The following is a 14,763-nucleotide window of genomic DNA, read 5'->3' as shown; positions in this document are numbered from 1 at the left end:
CTCTGTCAGCACTGTATAAACCTATTGTGCCATATAAAAACATAAATAGTACTCAGGAGCTTTCCATGAAAAGCTTTGCTATACCACACATCCTATTCACCTCTCCAAATTCAAAGAGCTCTCACAACTGCTGACATCACAGATAGCAATGAATGAGCCTCGCAGGTACTCTATGGGGTATAAATATAGATTACTATTGATTTTTTTCTTAGGAAAATATTACCAGCTACGTAATTTGAAAGTATTTATGAAATCCAATTGCAGAACTGGATGTAACATTGAAAGGTCGTCACGTCTCAAGGAGCACCATACCACGGATGGGGTCCTTTACATGTTTGCTTACGTTTGGGGCATGACTTACAGGGGAACCATCATTACTCAAGTTTTCTATGAACACAACTCAAACAATGCTAGAAATGGTAGAACTTAAAACACTAATTCTAACGCGGAACTCCATATTTTCAGGTAACTTAACTTATGGCTATTGCAGAAGGAAATTAGAGACCAAAGTAATAAAAGAGTGGAAGGAGACATATCTATTAGCAAAGTAGTAGTAATTATTTGGGGCACACATACTGCCCACCAAAATGATTACATGGTGAGTTCAATCCTGCCAATAAAAATGTTATCTAAGCGTGTTTGCCATTTGGACAATAATGGATCTTTTAGCGAAAGCAGGTTTATGACCTGAGTTATCTCAGTCATTGCCAAACACTGTAATTTGGCTGTGGAACACAGCCAAAACAAGGAAATAAACCTGAAGTGGTGGTTAGGCATGAGGGATATCACCGCTCCTGTAAGCACTGAGGCTTGGTGCCTGCTCTTAACAGAGGAGTGTGAGGGCTGACCATCTTTATGAAGAGAATCCATCCCACTCATTGGCGATGACTAACTATAAATGTGTCCAAAGGCAGAAAGATAAGCAAAGGGCTTTGCATTTGCTTCTAGACTCATTCTTTCATTGATTCACTACATTTATTCACATTCAATTAAGCATTTCTCATCCTGCACTTAATATGTCAGGTCCTGTCTTCCAGATGTGCTCCAGGGATTTAAGTAAGAAGCTGAGAAGACAAAGATTGGAAGGATTCCCTCAAAACAGTGGACCATTTTGAACAAACACAAGGCTGGAGTTTAGAAGGCAATATACCCGTAATCAAAGGGTTAAAGCATAAGAGAGTGGACTGTGGGCAAGTGAGTACCAGAGATTTTTGGTTTTAGTCCCCTGCTCACCCGAGACTTCTGACCCTTCTTATTGCAAGTAACAGTATAGAAATAATTTAGAAATTAAAAATAGAATAGCTTTCTAAAAACGTTTTCCCCCTCAAAATGTCTTTTTATCTTTTAATTAAATTTATTGGTATGACATTGGTTAATAAAATTATATAGGTATAGAATAGAATATCTTTTTATAAGTGAAAAAAAACTTAACCATAGTCATCTGAAATAGTTCGGATTTTTTTTTTTGGTTGACCTTTTTTCAAAAGCCACAACTCTCAAGCTTTAAAACCTCATTATTTTGTCAGTTGTGAAATCTCTAGGAAGCTTTTATTTGCAAATTACCATTTCCTGCTATTTTGCTAGGAATAAAATCAAATTAAAGTCTAATAATTATTTTTAATTTTAAAACTGAATTATAAATACTGATTTTTATAATATATTAAGTTGAGCTGCAAAGAGGGGGAAGATCATAAAAATATGACCAATTTCAGTGAAAATTTTCAACTGACACATGATCACTACCATATATAGTCAAATTATAATTCTGTAACTAAAAATTACACTTTTGAATAAAATTCCTTTTTATTCATTAAACATTTAGTGAGCATCTATGATGTCCCAGTATGGGTCCATACTCTGAGGATAGGCAGTAGAAACAGGGAAAAAAATCACTTTTTTTCCATGAGTTCACATTCTGGGGGAACACAAAATGTAAATGCGTAGGTAATAGATGATATATTACATATTTGATCTTGATTATCAGAAAGATTGAGTAAACACTGTAGAATTAAGATAGTTTCATGGATTCCTTGGTGTGAAGCAAGAAAATCTTAGTGCAAAATATTCAGTTGACTTTGTTGAGCTGATTGAGTTATGTTTACAGTGCTTGGGAAATGTTGTGAGCTGTTTAATTACCTCCCAATGACACATGTACAGCATTATTGCTCAAAATTCACCACGATGGCAAGTAAAGAGAGCTGTTTCCCCAATTTAAAGATACTGAAATGTTGTATGTTATACTGAAATAAGACAATAGTAAAGACAACACCAAAATCAATTAAAATGACTATACAATTGAGTTTTGAAGCTAAAAAGAATATTGAGAATCATGTAGCCCAAACTGCTCTTTTTATTTATGAAAATCAGATATGTAAGTAAATAATCACAAAAATAACAACAACCCTAAATAAGATACATGAAATATCAGGGCCAGTGGGCATTAAGACCAAATTAAACATGATGGATTTAAAAAAATTATATACCCTGACCTTGTAGGATTTATCCCACTTCAATATTAGAAAATTGATTAATATAATATATTACTTCAATTGGCTCAAAAGAAGAATCACATGGTTACACAGATACAGAAAAAGAATTTGACAAAATCCAACACTCATTCATGTAAAAAAATGCTCAGTAAACTAGGAATAGAGGTAAACTACCTTATACTTAATGGTGAGAAAATTGAAGCTTTCTAAGATCAAGGTAAGGATATGCCCTCTCACTACTCCTTTTTAACATTATACTAGAAGTGTTAGCTACTACAATAAAAAAAGCAAAGGGTATAAATATTAGTAAGAAAAAATAAAACAAAACTGTCTTTGTTCACAAATAACATAATCACCAATGCAGAAAAATTTTGAAAAATCAACAAAAATACCCCAAGAACTAATGAGTTCTGAGTAAAAATACTCCAAGAACTAATAGGAAGGTTGAAGGATATGAGATTAATATCAAAAAGCCACTCACATTCCTATATGCCAGTAATAAAGTGAAGTTTGAAAGTAAAAACACAATAATATTTAAAATAGCACCCAAAACAGTAGAATAACATATGTATAAGATCTATATGAGGAAAACTACATAAATCTTATGAATGAAATCAAAGAACTAAATAAATATAGAGATATGCCATGTTTATGAACAAGAGGACTAATTATTTTGACCTTGAGTTCAACTAAATATTGTGAGTGAACTTGGTTATATAACTCAGGTGCTTCACTCTGATGTAGACAGGATTCTCCAGAACAGACAGATGAAAGCCCTTCTCTCCTTTGAGACATCTGGATTTCTCCCTCCCATTTATTCATTTAAATGTCTTACGTCTCCAAGTCAGAGCCACTAAAGTAATAAAAGAGAAAAAAATACACACAACATGTTTGATTTCAGGATGTCATAAGATAAAAAACAAATAAATACAAGGGAGGAATACATGTTATAACGGCAGGAAGAAGATCCGTATTAAGTGCAGAGTTATCGTAAAATGATCTCTGAAAGCAGACCTTTCAACTTCAACCCACGTTGCCCTTCTCTTTATTTTGTCCACACATATGCATAGGTGCTTTCTGAAAGTGTTTTTAAACACATCTATTTTTGGCAAAATTTCAGCATTGAACAACTATTCAGCATGTGAGGATTTTTTTTTTAATCAGAAAAGTGATAGAAAAAATTGTAGCAAATAATAAAATAGAGACGGTAAATACAGGTTAGAGAAGTAATAACCCATTAAGTATATGATAAAAGAGAATTCAACAAAAGCATCAGTGAAAATATGCAGTAACAGAGCTAGAAGGAAATGTCATTTCCTCATCACTGAAAAGAGGTGGTTGAGCTCTTTTGCTCAAAAGATTTCATAACTTGTAACAAGATTAGTTAAATAATAACAAAAAATAACAACCACTTATAAAGCGAGGCGCTGTTGTGGGCATTTACACTTATTAAATTTTTACAATAATTCTCTAAAATACATATAAGCACATTTTACTGAGGAAGGAACTAAGGCTCAGGGAAATTAAGTAATTTGCTGCCTGTCAGAAGTAGCAGAACCAAAGCTAGAACAGATTAGACATGCAGAGTTAGAACCCTTCAAACGGATAAAGAGCTTATCTGATAAGACACACAAGGTGGTTATCAGAAGAAAGGTAGACTGAAGCTGACTGAAAGGTTTCAGTCCATGCTCAACTCAACAGCATGTGCTGAATACTGCGTACCACAGACTCTCAGCAGAAATGGCCCATTTCAGGTCCTTCACACTGATCTAGAATAGGCTAAGGTAAACACACGGGTAAATCAGAGAAGAACTATAATTCGATGTTTCAAAATGAGCTTAACTTTTGAAAAAACGATGAATGATTTGAAAGAGAGACCTAAACCAGAATTTAAAGGAAAAAAAATCAGAACTGGTATAAAAGAATTATTTTAGCGTTGAAGAATAAACTAGGAAAAACAGAAGAGCATATATGCATAACAGATAACAACAACAACAACAAAAAAAACCCAGAGGTAAAAAGACAAAAATTTTAAAAATCAGAGAGAAATGAAAAAGATAGATTAAAAAAAATGAAAAACATCAACAAATGTGGTGGATGGACAAAATGATCCAAAACACATTATGTGATTCTGTGAAAATTAAGTCTAAATCAGAAAACCAAAACAATACTAAAAGTTATGATGAAAGAAAACTCTCTTAAAATTAAAATACAAAATAAGACTTAAAACTACAACTTGAAGGACTATAACACAAATATAGACAAATAGACCCAAAATGCCAATAGTGAAATATGTTCCAGTAAAACAACTGGAATTCAAACAGAAAAACCTCTGGAAATCCAATAAAAACCCTTACAGAGGAAAGTAAACTAGATTGTCATCAGATGGTTCACTAACAGTACTTTTTGACAGCAGATAAGGGAGTAATGGACTTATGATACCTAAGAAAAGGAAATGCGTACTAGGATTTGTTCTAGCCAAACTGACTTTCAACTGTAAAGCTCTCAGATAAACTATTACGACAACCAAATACTTCGGACATCCTGTTTCTATTAGCACTTTATAAAGAATGTACTAGGGAATGACCTTTAGACAACAAAATAAATGGATACACTATAAGAGGTCAGCTGGTGAGCATTTCATATACATTTACTAGTAGGACTGTGAATAAATATGATTTTAAGAGATGCTATAACATGTAGCAGCTATATGCCCTGACAATGTAGATATGGGTATCAAAAATGGGGGAGGATAAAAAATATATATTAAAAGTAGAATAAGAAGCTTACTATTACCTTGTAAATATTTGCTGGGAGTCAAAGGATATTCCTTCAAATCATTTTCTGGGAGAGAAAAAATAAAAAATAAATTTAAAAAAGTTCTCTCCAGGAAAAAAGACATTGTAAAAACCTAATCCCACTGGGGTAAAATTGCTGTGATACTACACTTCCTTTCTGTTATAAGGAAAAATAAAAAAAAAAAACAAGCAAAAAGTCATATGTAACAAGGTCAACGATTTTTTAAAAGTAAATTGTAAATGCTAAACACAGAGAAGGAGGTAGGGAACAGGGTGAAAACAAAACAAAACAAAACTATACCACTAGAAAAGCACTTTTGAAAGCTACAAGGCCAATAAAAGACAGAGATTTATTTAGAAAAATCACAGACTGGCTCTTTCAGGGGGAAAAAAAAAGGTTGAATTCCTCACTCCTTTGTTTTTTGTTCTTTTTAAAGCCATCAAGAGATTGGATGATGCCCACTCCCACTGGGGAGGGCATTCTACTGAGTTCACGGGCTCAAATGCTGCTCTCAGCCAGACAACCTCACAGTCACACACAGTCACAGAAATGTGTAATCTGGGCGCCCTGTCACCAGTCAAGTTAACACATATAATTAACCATTATAGGAGCTCCCAGGAATATATCTGCAATTTTCTGTAAATCCAAAACTACTCTAAAATGAAAAGTTATTAAGAATTAAAAAAGATGTTACTCAACTAAAATTGTGGATTTTAATTCACTTGTGACATTTTAAAACTATGACATTTATGAAGTCATTAAAATTTTCAACACAGATTGGCTATTTGATGTTATGAAGCATTTTTGTTAACTTTTGGATAATAAATTATATTATTTAATTTTAATAAGAGGATACCTTTGTGAAAGAAGTGCATACGGAAGTATTTATTAGTGGAATAATTTAATGTCATACACTTGCCATGGGTCCAATGTGGGAGGGAAGGCCAGACATGGATGAAGAAAACTGCAGACGTTGAAGGTTGTTTGCACCAAGTTATGGATGTGTGGGGCTCATGGTAAGGTTTTGTCTGATTTTTTATATCATAAACATTTCTTTAAATGAAAGGTAACCAGTTGCATTTTTATATGCCAATAGTGAACTAACAGGAAGGGAAATTAAGAAAACAATCCCATTCACAATTGCTACAAAAAGAATAAAATACCTAGGAATAAACCTAACAAAGGACGTAAAAGACCTGCACTCAGAAAATTATAAGACACTGAAGTAAGAAATTAAAGAAGATACAAATAAGTGGAAGCACATACCATGTTCATGGATAAGAAGAATTAACATCATTGAAACATCCATACTACACAAAGCAATCTATAGATTCAATGTCATTCCTATCAAGATTCCAATGATGTATTTCACAGAACTAGAACAATATTTCAAAAATGTATTTGGAACCACAAGAGGCCCTGCATAGAAACAGCGATCCTGAGAAAGAAGAACAAAGTTGGACAATCACACTACTTATTATCAAACAATACTATAGGACCATAGTAATCAAAACAGCATAGTACTGGCATAAAAACAGACCTATAAATCAATGGAACAGAATAGAGAGCGCAGAAATAAACCCACACCTCTATAGTCAATTAATAATCAACAGAGGAAGCAAGCACATACAATGGGCTAAAGAGAGTTTATTCAATAAATGGTGTTCGGAAAATTAGACAGATATGTGCAGAAAAATGAAACTAGACCATCTTCTTACACCACATACAATAGAATATATTCAAAATGGACTAAAGACTTAAATGATAAACCTAAAACCATTAAAAATGTAGAAGAAAACATAGGCAGCAAAATCTTGGACACTGCTTATACCAATATTTTATTGGATATTCTCCAAGTAAGGGAAATGAAAGGAAAAATAAATGAACTGGACTACATCAAACTAAAAATATTTTGCACAGCAAAGGAAATTATCAGCAAAATAAAAAGACAACCCACAGAATGGGAGAACATATTTGCTGATGCATTTGATATGGGGTTAATATTCATAACTTTTTGAAAATTTACCAAACTCAACACCAAAACACAAACAACCCAATTACAAATGGGCAAAGGACCTGAATAGACAGTTCTCCAAAGAGGACATACAGATGGCCAATAGACACATTGAAAGATGCTCAATGTCACTAATCATCAGAAAAATGCAAAATCTAATGAACAAACTGAATTAACAAGCAAAACAGAGACAGACTCATAGATAGAGAGCAGGCTGACAGTTAGTGGTGGGGGATGTTAAGGGTGGAGGGATTGAGCAAAAAGGAAAAAGGGCTCATGGACATGGACAACAGTATGGTGATTGCTTAGGGGGAAGATGGTATAAGGGGAATAAATGGTAATGGAAAAAAATAATACTAAATTAAATTTTAAAAAATGAAACCACAATGAGATATCATCTCACACCTGGCAGAATGGCTATCATCAATAAATCAACAAACAACAAATGCTGGTGAGGGTGGGGAGAAAGGGGACCCTTTTGTACTGTTGGTGGGAATCCAGACTGGAGCAGCCACTGTGGAAAGCAGTATGAAGATACCTCAAAAAATTAAAAATGTTTCTGCCTTTCAGCCTAACTGTTCTACTTCTGGCAATATACCTAAAGGAAACCAAAACACTGATTCAAAAGAATCAGTTACCCCTATGTTCGTTACAGCATTATTTACAATAGTCAAGATACGGAAGCTGCCCTAGTGTCCATCAGTAGACGAGTGGATAAAACAACTGTGGGACAATGGAATTGTCCCATTTACACAATGGAATACTATTCAGCCATAAAAAACAAGAAAATTTTACCCTTTGTGACAGTACAGATAGATAGTCCTGGAGAATATGCTAGGTGAAATAAGCCAGTCAGAGAAAGACAAGTACCATATGATTTCACTCATATGTGGAATCTAATGAACAAACTGAACTAACAAGGGAAATGGGGACAGACTCATAGATGGAAAGCAGGATGACAGCTGGCAGGGGGAGGTTAGGGGGTGTAGGGATTGAGCAAAAAGGAAAAAGGACTCATGGACATGGACAACAGTGTGGTGATCGCTGGGGGTAGAGAGGTATAACAGGACTAAATGGTAATGGAAAAAAATACAATAAAGATTGAAGTATGATCAGAAAAAAAAAGGTTAAAAAAGAGTCTCACAGGGAAACACGCACAATTTCTTAATTATTATTGTGATGTATTAAGTGCAAACAAAAGCAGGTGGACTAAATTTCTCTCAAAGTTAATAAACAGCAGTTTAGCAAAAATGCTTCAAAATTGCACAAACCTGGATTTGTAAACACAATAATTTCATTTCCTTAACAATAATAAATGGCATTCACTAACAGACTATCTGGGTGTTCACCTTTTCACCACACCTAGCATTTCAATCTTCTTAAGGCACAGATACCAGGATAAAGAATAGCAATGTGTACAGACAGAAAAAAAGAAGGCTGCCCAGCAAATGCGAATTAAACTAGTGGGTGGCAAGCAGCAGGCAGATGCGCGTGCTGGAAGGCCGCATGAGGAAGCACAGGGGCTGCATGTGGAGCTAGGCCGCCATGGGATCAGGCACAGAACTTCTGCCTCTACAAAAGCATTTTAAATAACAAGAAAAGGACTACTTCTTAAAAGAGTTAAGACTTTCGTTGTTGTTGTTGTTTCCTTTTGTTGATTATGTTCGTTAAAGGTGAGATCATATGGTATTTGTCCCTCACCACCTGGCTTATTTCACGTAGCATAATGCTCTCCAGTTAGCAATCTAACAATAGCCAGAGGGGAGTGGGGAGGGGATAATGGGGAGAGGGGTTTTCAGGAACTATTGTGGAGGACACATGGACAAAACCAACGGGGAGGGGAGGGAGGTGGGTTTGGCTGGGGTGGAATGGAGGGGTGGAGAGAAAATGCAGACAACTGTAATTGAACAACAATAAAAAAAATGTTAAAAAAAATTAAGCAAGTTTCCATTAAAAAAAAAAAGTTAAGACTTTTAGCACAGACAAGATGAAAGTGTAAATAGCTCCTAAAAATATATCATCTTATCTTTTGTCCTAACTAGCAAAACCACTTTTTTAAAATAAATATGTTATACTTATTAAGGCATCTATGAAACTAGAGATGGCCAGACACCCCTCCCCCAACACACATACTTATTTTGCATTAAAAATTAAGATGACATAGTAAATAGAAATAGTAAATAAAATGATGATTTGTGGGTGGGGTAGAGCCATTATGAAACACTAAAGGAGGCCCTCAGGTGTAAGTAAAACTCAAGTTGCATAATAAAAAGAAGTTTAAAACTATTCTGGTTTTAGGCTTTTTATAAGTCATTAATACCTACCACCTCAAATTACTTCAAAACAGGCATCTGAGCAGTTAAATTCACATTTTCTTTGCTTCAAAAAAAAGAATTAAAATGTGAGACAAAGTTAAAATGTGAGAAAAGTTAAAATATGTCATAGCGGTGCTGGAATAAAGGAAACACAGGACAAGAAACATAAGGGAATATAGAAGGACACTGAATTGAAATTCTGTGGCTCCGCAGAAGTCCTTTTACTTCTTTCATTTTCAGCTTTGTGGGGTTAGTAATGGCTGAAGATGTGAAAAATTATAAACCATGTTGAACAAAGGGGACAAGCCTTGCATACTGGTGACAAGGACACAGGAAAGATCAAACAGTCACTAGCTGACTCTGAGTAGGGTTTTTGAAAGGAGGCATCTCCATGTGGAAGGGGCAAATGGACAGCTCTTATAATGATTTGTTCTACTGAGACATTTCAGGGCAAGTTTATACTTCAAATTCATATGTCACATGTGTTATATTTTATTCTGCATTAAGAGTATATCCACATAAATTCCTATCCTAAATGCTATTATTTATGAGTATGGAGGAATTTAAGCACAAGTTCCGATAGCCAAAATTTTTTCCAGTATGCGTTTTCCAACTCAAAAATTACGTGGCACAAAATACCGCAAAAGGCTGGGGTCAATTTGAGCTGTGGAGGTTAAGGGAACAGAGTTTTCTGAAACATCTGAGAATCCAGATACAATCACAAACATTATTGTGATATGAATTATGGAGGTTAATATAATCCAAAAGACAAAGGGAGATCTATTATGAACACCAGGAAGATAACCAAGCAAAAAGAAAACAGAGTGTGGAAAGGTGAAATTATTTTCACAATGGTGGCTTTGTTGGCAAGAGTTTGAATTATCACATGAAGAAAATGAAATAGATGCAATGGATTTAGTAATTGCTAATTTTTTAAGACATTGCCTCAAGACATCTTACTGAAAATTTAATTCAAATTGTCTTGAAAATAAACACTGTCACCTCATAGATACTGTAAGCCTGGCCAAGAGAAGATAAACTAAGGACACCAATAAAATCAATGTAAATGAAGCAATTAGAAGTATAGAAGCACCAAAGTCAATATTTGGTGCATTTTTCTTGCAAGTGGTTTTCTCTTTTTAGTCCATAAGATGACTACATCGGTGATATTTCCTACCTCCTTTAATAAGATTCCTGTGGAAGAAGAGGTGATATGCAGACTAACTGTGGTAGACACCGTCATAGTCTCCTGCATGGAGATGAAGTTCATAAGAAGTTAGCAAACAGCATGTGCATTTGTCACTAAGGGTAGAAAAGAAAACCATCTCCCAAATGGCATGGAAGTGTTATTGGGATAAATAGTGCTTCTCACGCGAGATGTATCAAGAAAAGCTAGAAGTGGAATTGACAGCCCCTATCTTCCCGGCATATGTGACAAAATCAAATGTAGTTCTAAATTCAAAAATGGCTGCATTCGAGAGTACGTGCAGGCTTAGGAGGCCAAAAACCGGAGTTGCTTAAAACACCGGGATCTAGTTCAGAGAAAAGTCTGTTAATAAAGAACTCAGAGAGCAATAAGAAATGTGTCTTGAAGGAAGAGAGTGGGAGTGACATCAGCACGATAGAGTGGGAAGTCTTTGCCAGTAGAGTCATAGCCCGCGAACACCGATGGCCCGTAGCTCCTCACCCTGTTCCCTTCTTGTAGCCAAGCTGCCTACAGTAAGGAAAGATCCATCTCCATTCAGGGAAGGCTTGCTGAGTATGGTATTGAAGAGGATGTTGCAAAAGAAGCTGAGTTTAAAAAAATACTTTAATTGCAAGTTGAAAAGGTTTAGTACACATGTAATGCCCTTTTTCTAATAAGGGCAGAAAGAAAGTTATGGCCAAGAGCTTGGTCCCCCTAAAAGGGCTTTTGACACCGTTTCTTATTTTTTAATGTCATAAAAACAAATGAGGAAATATTGAGGATGCTACTTGAAGTAATTCACTACAATATTTCTCACTCTAAAAGTTGGGTTATAAATAGTAATTTCATAATCTAACTCAAGTTTTCCCATCTGGCTTTAAAATAAAGGTTATATATTGGCAGTTCATGAATAATAGCTGGCCCATCTGATAAGCCTCCACATTTTTTAAAATAATAAATTTTATATTAATATTTAAAATTGGGAGAAAAATCTCAATTTTTGTTTTTATTTGAAAAAAAATGATTAGCAATCCTAGGACCAAATCAGCCGGAGCTGAGTTGTCACAACCAACTTTTGATAAAGCAGCCCTCTTTATTTCCCAAAGTTTCCCACTTGAGCCACTTTTTCCTTTAATTTCTACTGCTTGTCTCTATATGTATTTGAGATCTTGAGAAATGCAAAATCATACTCCTATTGATATGCTGCATCTTTAAGTAGAAAACATTGTTTCCACTTACATTTGATATGAAATCTTTTAAAATAGTCCTGGTTTCAAGGAAAGGGGACATTAGCTACACTGAATTTTCTCAATAGTCCATAACTACTGGCGGAAGGCACCCTCAGGCTGCCTCCACCTGAGCAGAGACTTGGTACCCAGGGAAAAAGGACCTAGGCTCCACAGCCTTCCTGCCACTTAAAAAGAAAAAACAAAAGCATTTACCCAATCAAAAGCAGAATGGTACACTTTTCTCAAGGTAAAGATGGGCGTAAGTTTCCCATGTAACATCTGCTACGTCACTACTCTTGACTAACTTTCTGATATATTTTTTTACTTGTTAAATGTAAGCTTCTTTAAATCTGAAAAAAACTGGAACAACGGAATTTCCTGTCTAAGGGTAAGATTTGGGCAGGAGGTGAAACATGTCAAGAGAATTAAAAAGCCAGTAGGTATGAAAAGGCCAACAGCCTGGACCATAGAGCGGGACTCTGAGGACGCCTTTAGTAGTAACCAGTTCCCAGTTTTTGATCTGTGATGCAGCTGAGCCCCGCACCTCACAGGCAATTAAACAAATGGTATGCCTGGCTCGCTCTCCGTGTTTGAACTCCATCATGCCCTGCTGCTCTGAAAGCAAAGCCAGTCCTGTCAACTCCATATCTTACCCCAGCTGAGGGGCCAACACAGGGAGAGAAAAAAGTGATTTGAGTTTTTGCTCCAAGCTGCTGGCATTCTGAATTTTTTGCATTACCTTCTGAGCTTATGCGAGAGATTTCAACCATAAAATAAATCAGTCTCTGAGGTTGCCAAAGGGCAGGAGCAATTTCAGTGGCTTGCCTCTAGGAGCACACTGGGCGGTTTTCCCTAAGGCAGGGCCAACAGGGCGGGAGTGGCAGAATCTTGAGCATGAAGCTGCCTGACAAGGCCTGGCCAGAGCTCCCAAACAGGAGCCCGTGGCAGCCTCCCTAGCTCTGGCTGTAATGACCCCGGTTAGGCACTAGTAAAGAGTAAGCGGAGGGCTCCCCTGGGAAAGAGGTAAATTCAAATTGATGCAAACCCTGGAACTGTTGAAGTCAATCGCTCACAGCAAGCATTTCTGGAGGAAATGAGAGGCTGTTGAGCAGATGTGGACTGCCAAAGTTATCAGGGCATCAGGTAACTCAAGAAACTCCAGAGGACTATAGTCTCTGCTTCGCCAGGGGGCCAGAATCACTGAGAGAATCACCAATGACAGGAAGCACAAGACTGAGGTAGGCCTCTTCCTTTCGGTCCCATATTGAACTCGACTTGGAAGAGGAGAGTCTGGTCTCAAAATGGAGGTAAAACCACCGCCTGGTCGCCCCCAGCCCGACTCTGGCCATTGCCGCCACAGCCGCAGGGGAGTAGGAGACCATGATCCAGAGGAACCAGAGCAGTGGAAAAACCTGGTGGTTTAAGCTTCAAACCTACAGGTGATAGTTTAAGAGAACATTTTGAGAAATGGGCACACTCACAGATGGTGTGGTGATGAGAGACCCCCAAACAAAGCGTTCCCGGGGCTTCGTTTTTGTATTCATTCTTGTGTTGAAGAGGTAGACGCAGCAATGCAGGTGAGCCCGACTGAGGCAGGTGTCATGCAGCCAAAGAATAGTGTTTCTAGAGAGAAGCCCGTAAAGCCTGGTGCCCATCTAACAGGGAAGAAACTTTTTTGTGTGGTATTAAACAAGATAAAGAAGAATATAACCTGAGAGACTACTTTGAAAAGTATGGCAAGATTGAAACCACAGAAGTTATGGAAGATAGGCAAAGTGGGGAAAAGAAAGATTTGCTTTTGTAACTTAATGATCATGATTCTATTGATAAAATTGTTATATGGAAATATGATACTATTAATTTTGAAGTGAAAAAGCTCCTTTCTAAACAAGAAATGCAGTCTGCTGGATCGCGAAGAGGCCATGGAGGTGGATCTGGCAACTTTATGGGTCATGGAGGAAACTTTGGAGCTGGTGGAGGTAACTTTGGCTGTGGTAGAAACTCCGGTGGAAAAGGAGGTTATGGTGGAAGTGGCAGCAGAGGCAGTTATGAAGGTGACAGTGGATATAGTGGATTTGGAGGTGACAATGGCGACTATGGCAGTGGTCCTGGTTACAGTAGCAGAGGAGGTCATGGTGGTGGTCGAGGGCCAGGTGGTGGATATGGTGGTGGTGGTGAAGGATAGGGTTACAAAGAAGGGGGAAATAATGGCAGTAACTATGGTGGTAGTGGGAATTATAATGATGTGGGAAATTATGGTGGACGACAGCAATCAAATTATGGACCCATGAAGGGGGCCAGTTTGGTGGAAGAAGCTCTGGCAGTTCCTATGGTGGTGGTTACAGATCTGGTGGTGGAAGTGGTAAAGATGGCAGCAGAAGGTTCTAAAAAGTCATCAGAAAAGGGCTACAGATCTTGCAGGGGAGAGAGCGAGTTGTCAGGAAAGCTGCAGGTTACTTCGAGAGTCATTCCAAATGCATTTAGAGGAACTGTAAAATCTGCCACAGAAGGAATGACGGTCCATAGTCAGAAAAGTTACTGCAGCTTAAACAGGAACGCCCTCTTGTTCAGGACAGCAGTCCTGGCTGCAGGTCCTGACAAGTGCAGCTGCTGACCGATGCCGTGGAGTGTTGATTAACCGTACCCTCCGGGGGCCTTTTATCTGGTGTAGCTTTCTCTTTTTCTTTTTCTTTTCATTACATTAGGTATACTGCCCTGTAAATTGTGGTAG

General features: G+C 37.0%; 1 pseudogene; it reads left to right on the top strand.

The window, feature by feature from the left end:
- The first annotated feature begins 13,333 nt into the window (after nucleotides 1-13,333).
- On the top strand, nucleotides 13,334-14,420 carry LOC112315054 (heterogeneous nuclear ribonucleoprotein A3 pseudogene; annotated as a pseudogene).
- The last annotated feature ends 343 nt before the right edge of the window (nucleotides 14,421-14,763 follow it).

Source organism: Desmodus rotundus, chromosome 1 (assembly GCF_022682495.2).
Source record: "Desmodus rotundus isolate HL8 chromosome 1, HLdesRot8A.1, whole genome shotgun sequence".
NCBI lineage: Eukaryota > Metazoa > Chordata > Mammalia > Chiroptera > Phyllostomidae > Desmodus > Desmodus rotundus.
The sequence above is the reverse complement of the archived record's forward strand: the minus strand, read 5'-3'. Positions and strand labels throughout refer to the sequence as shown.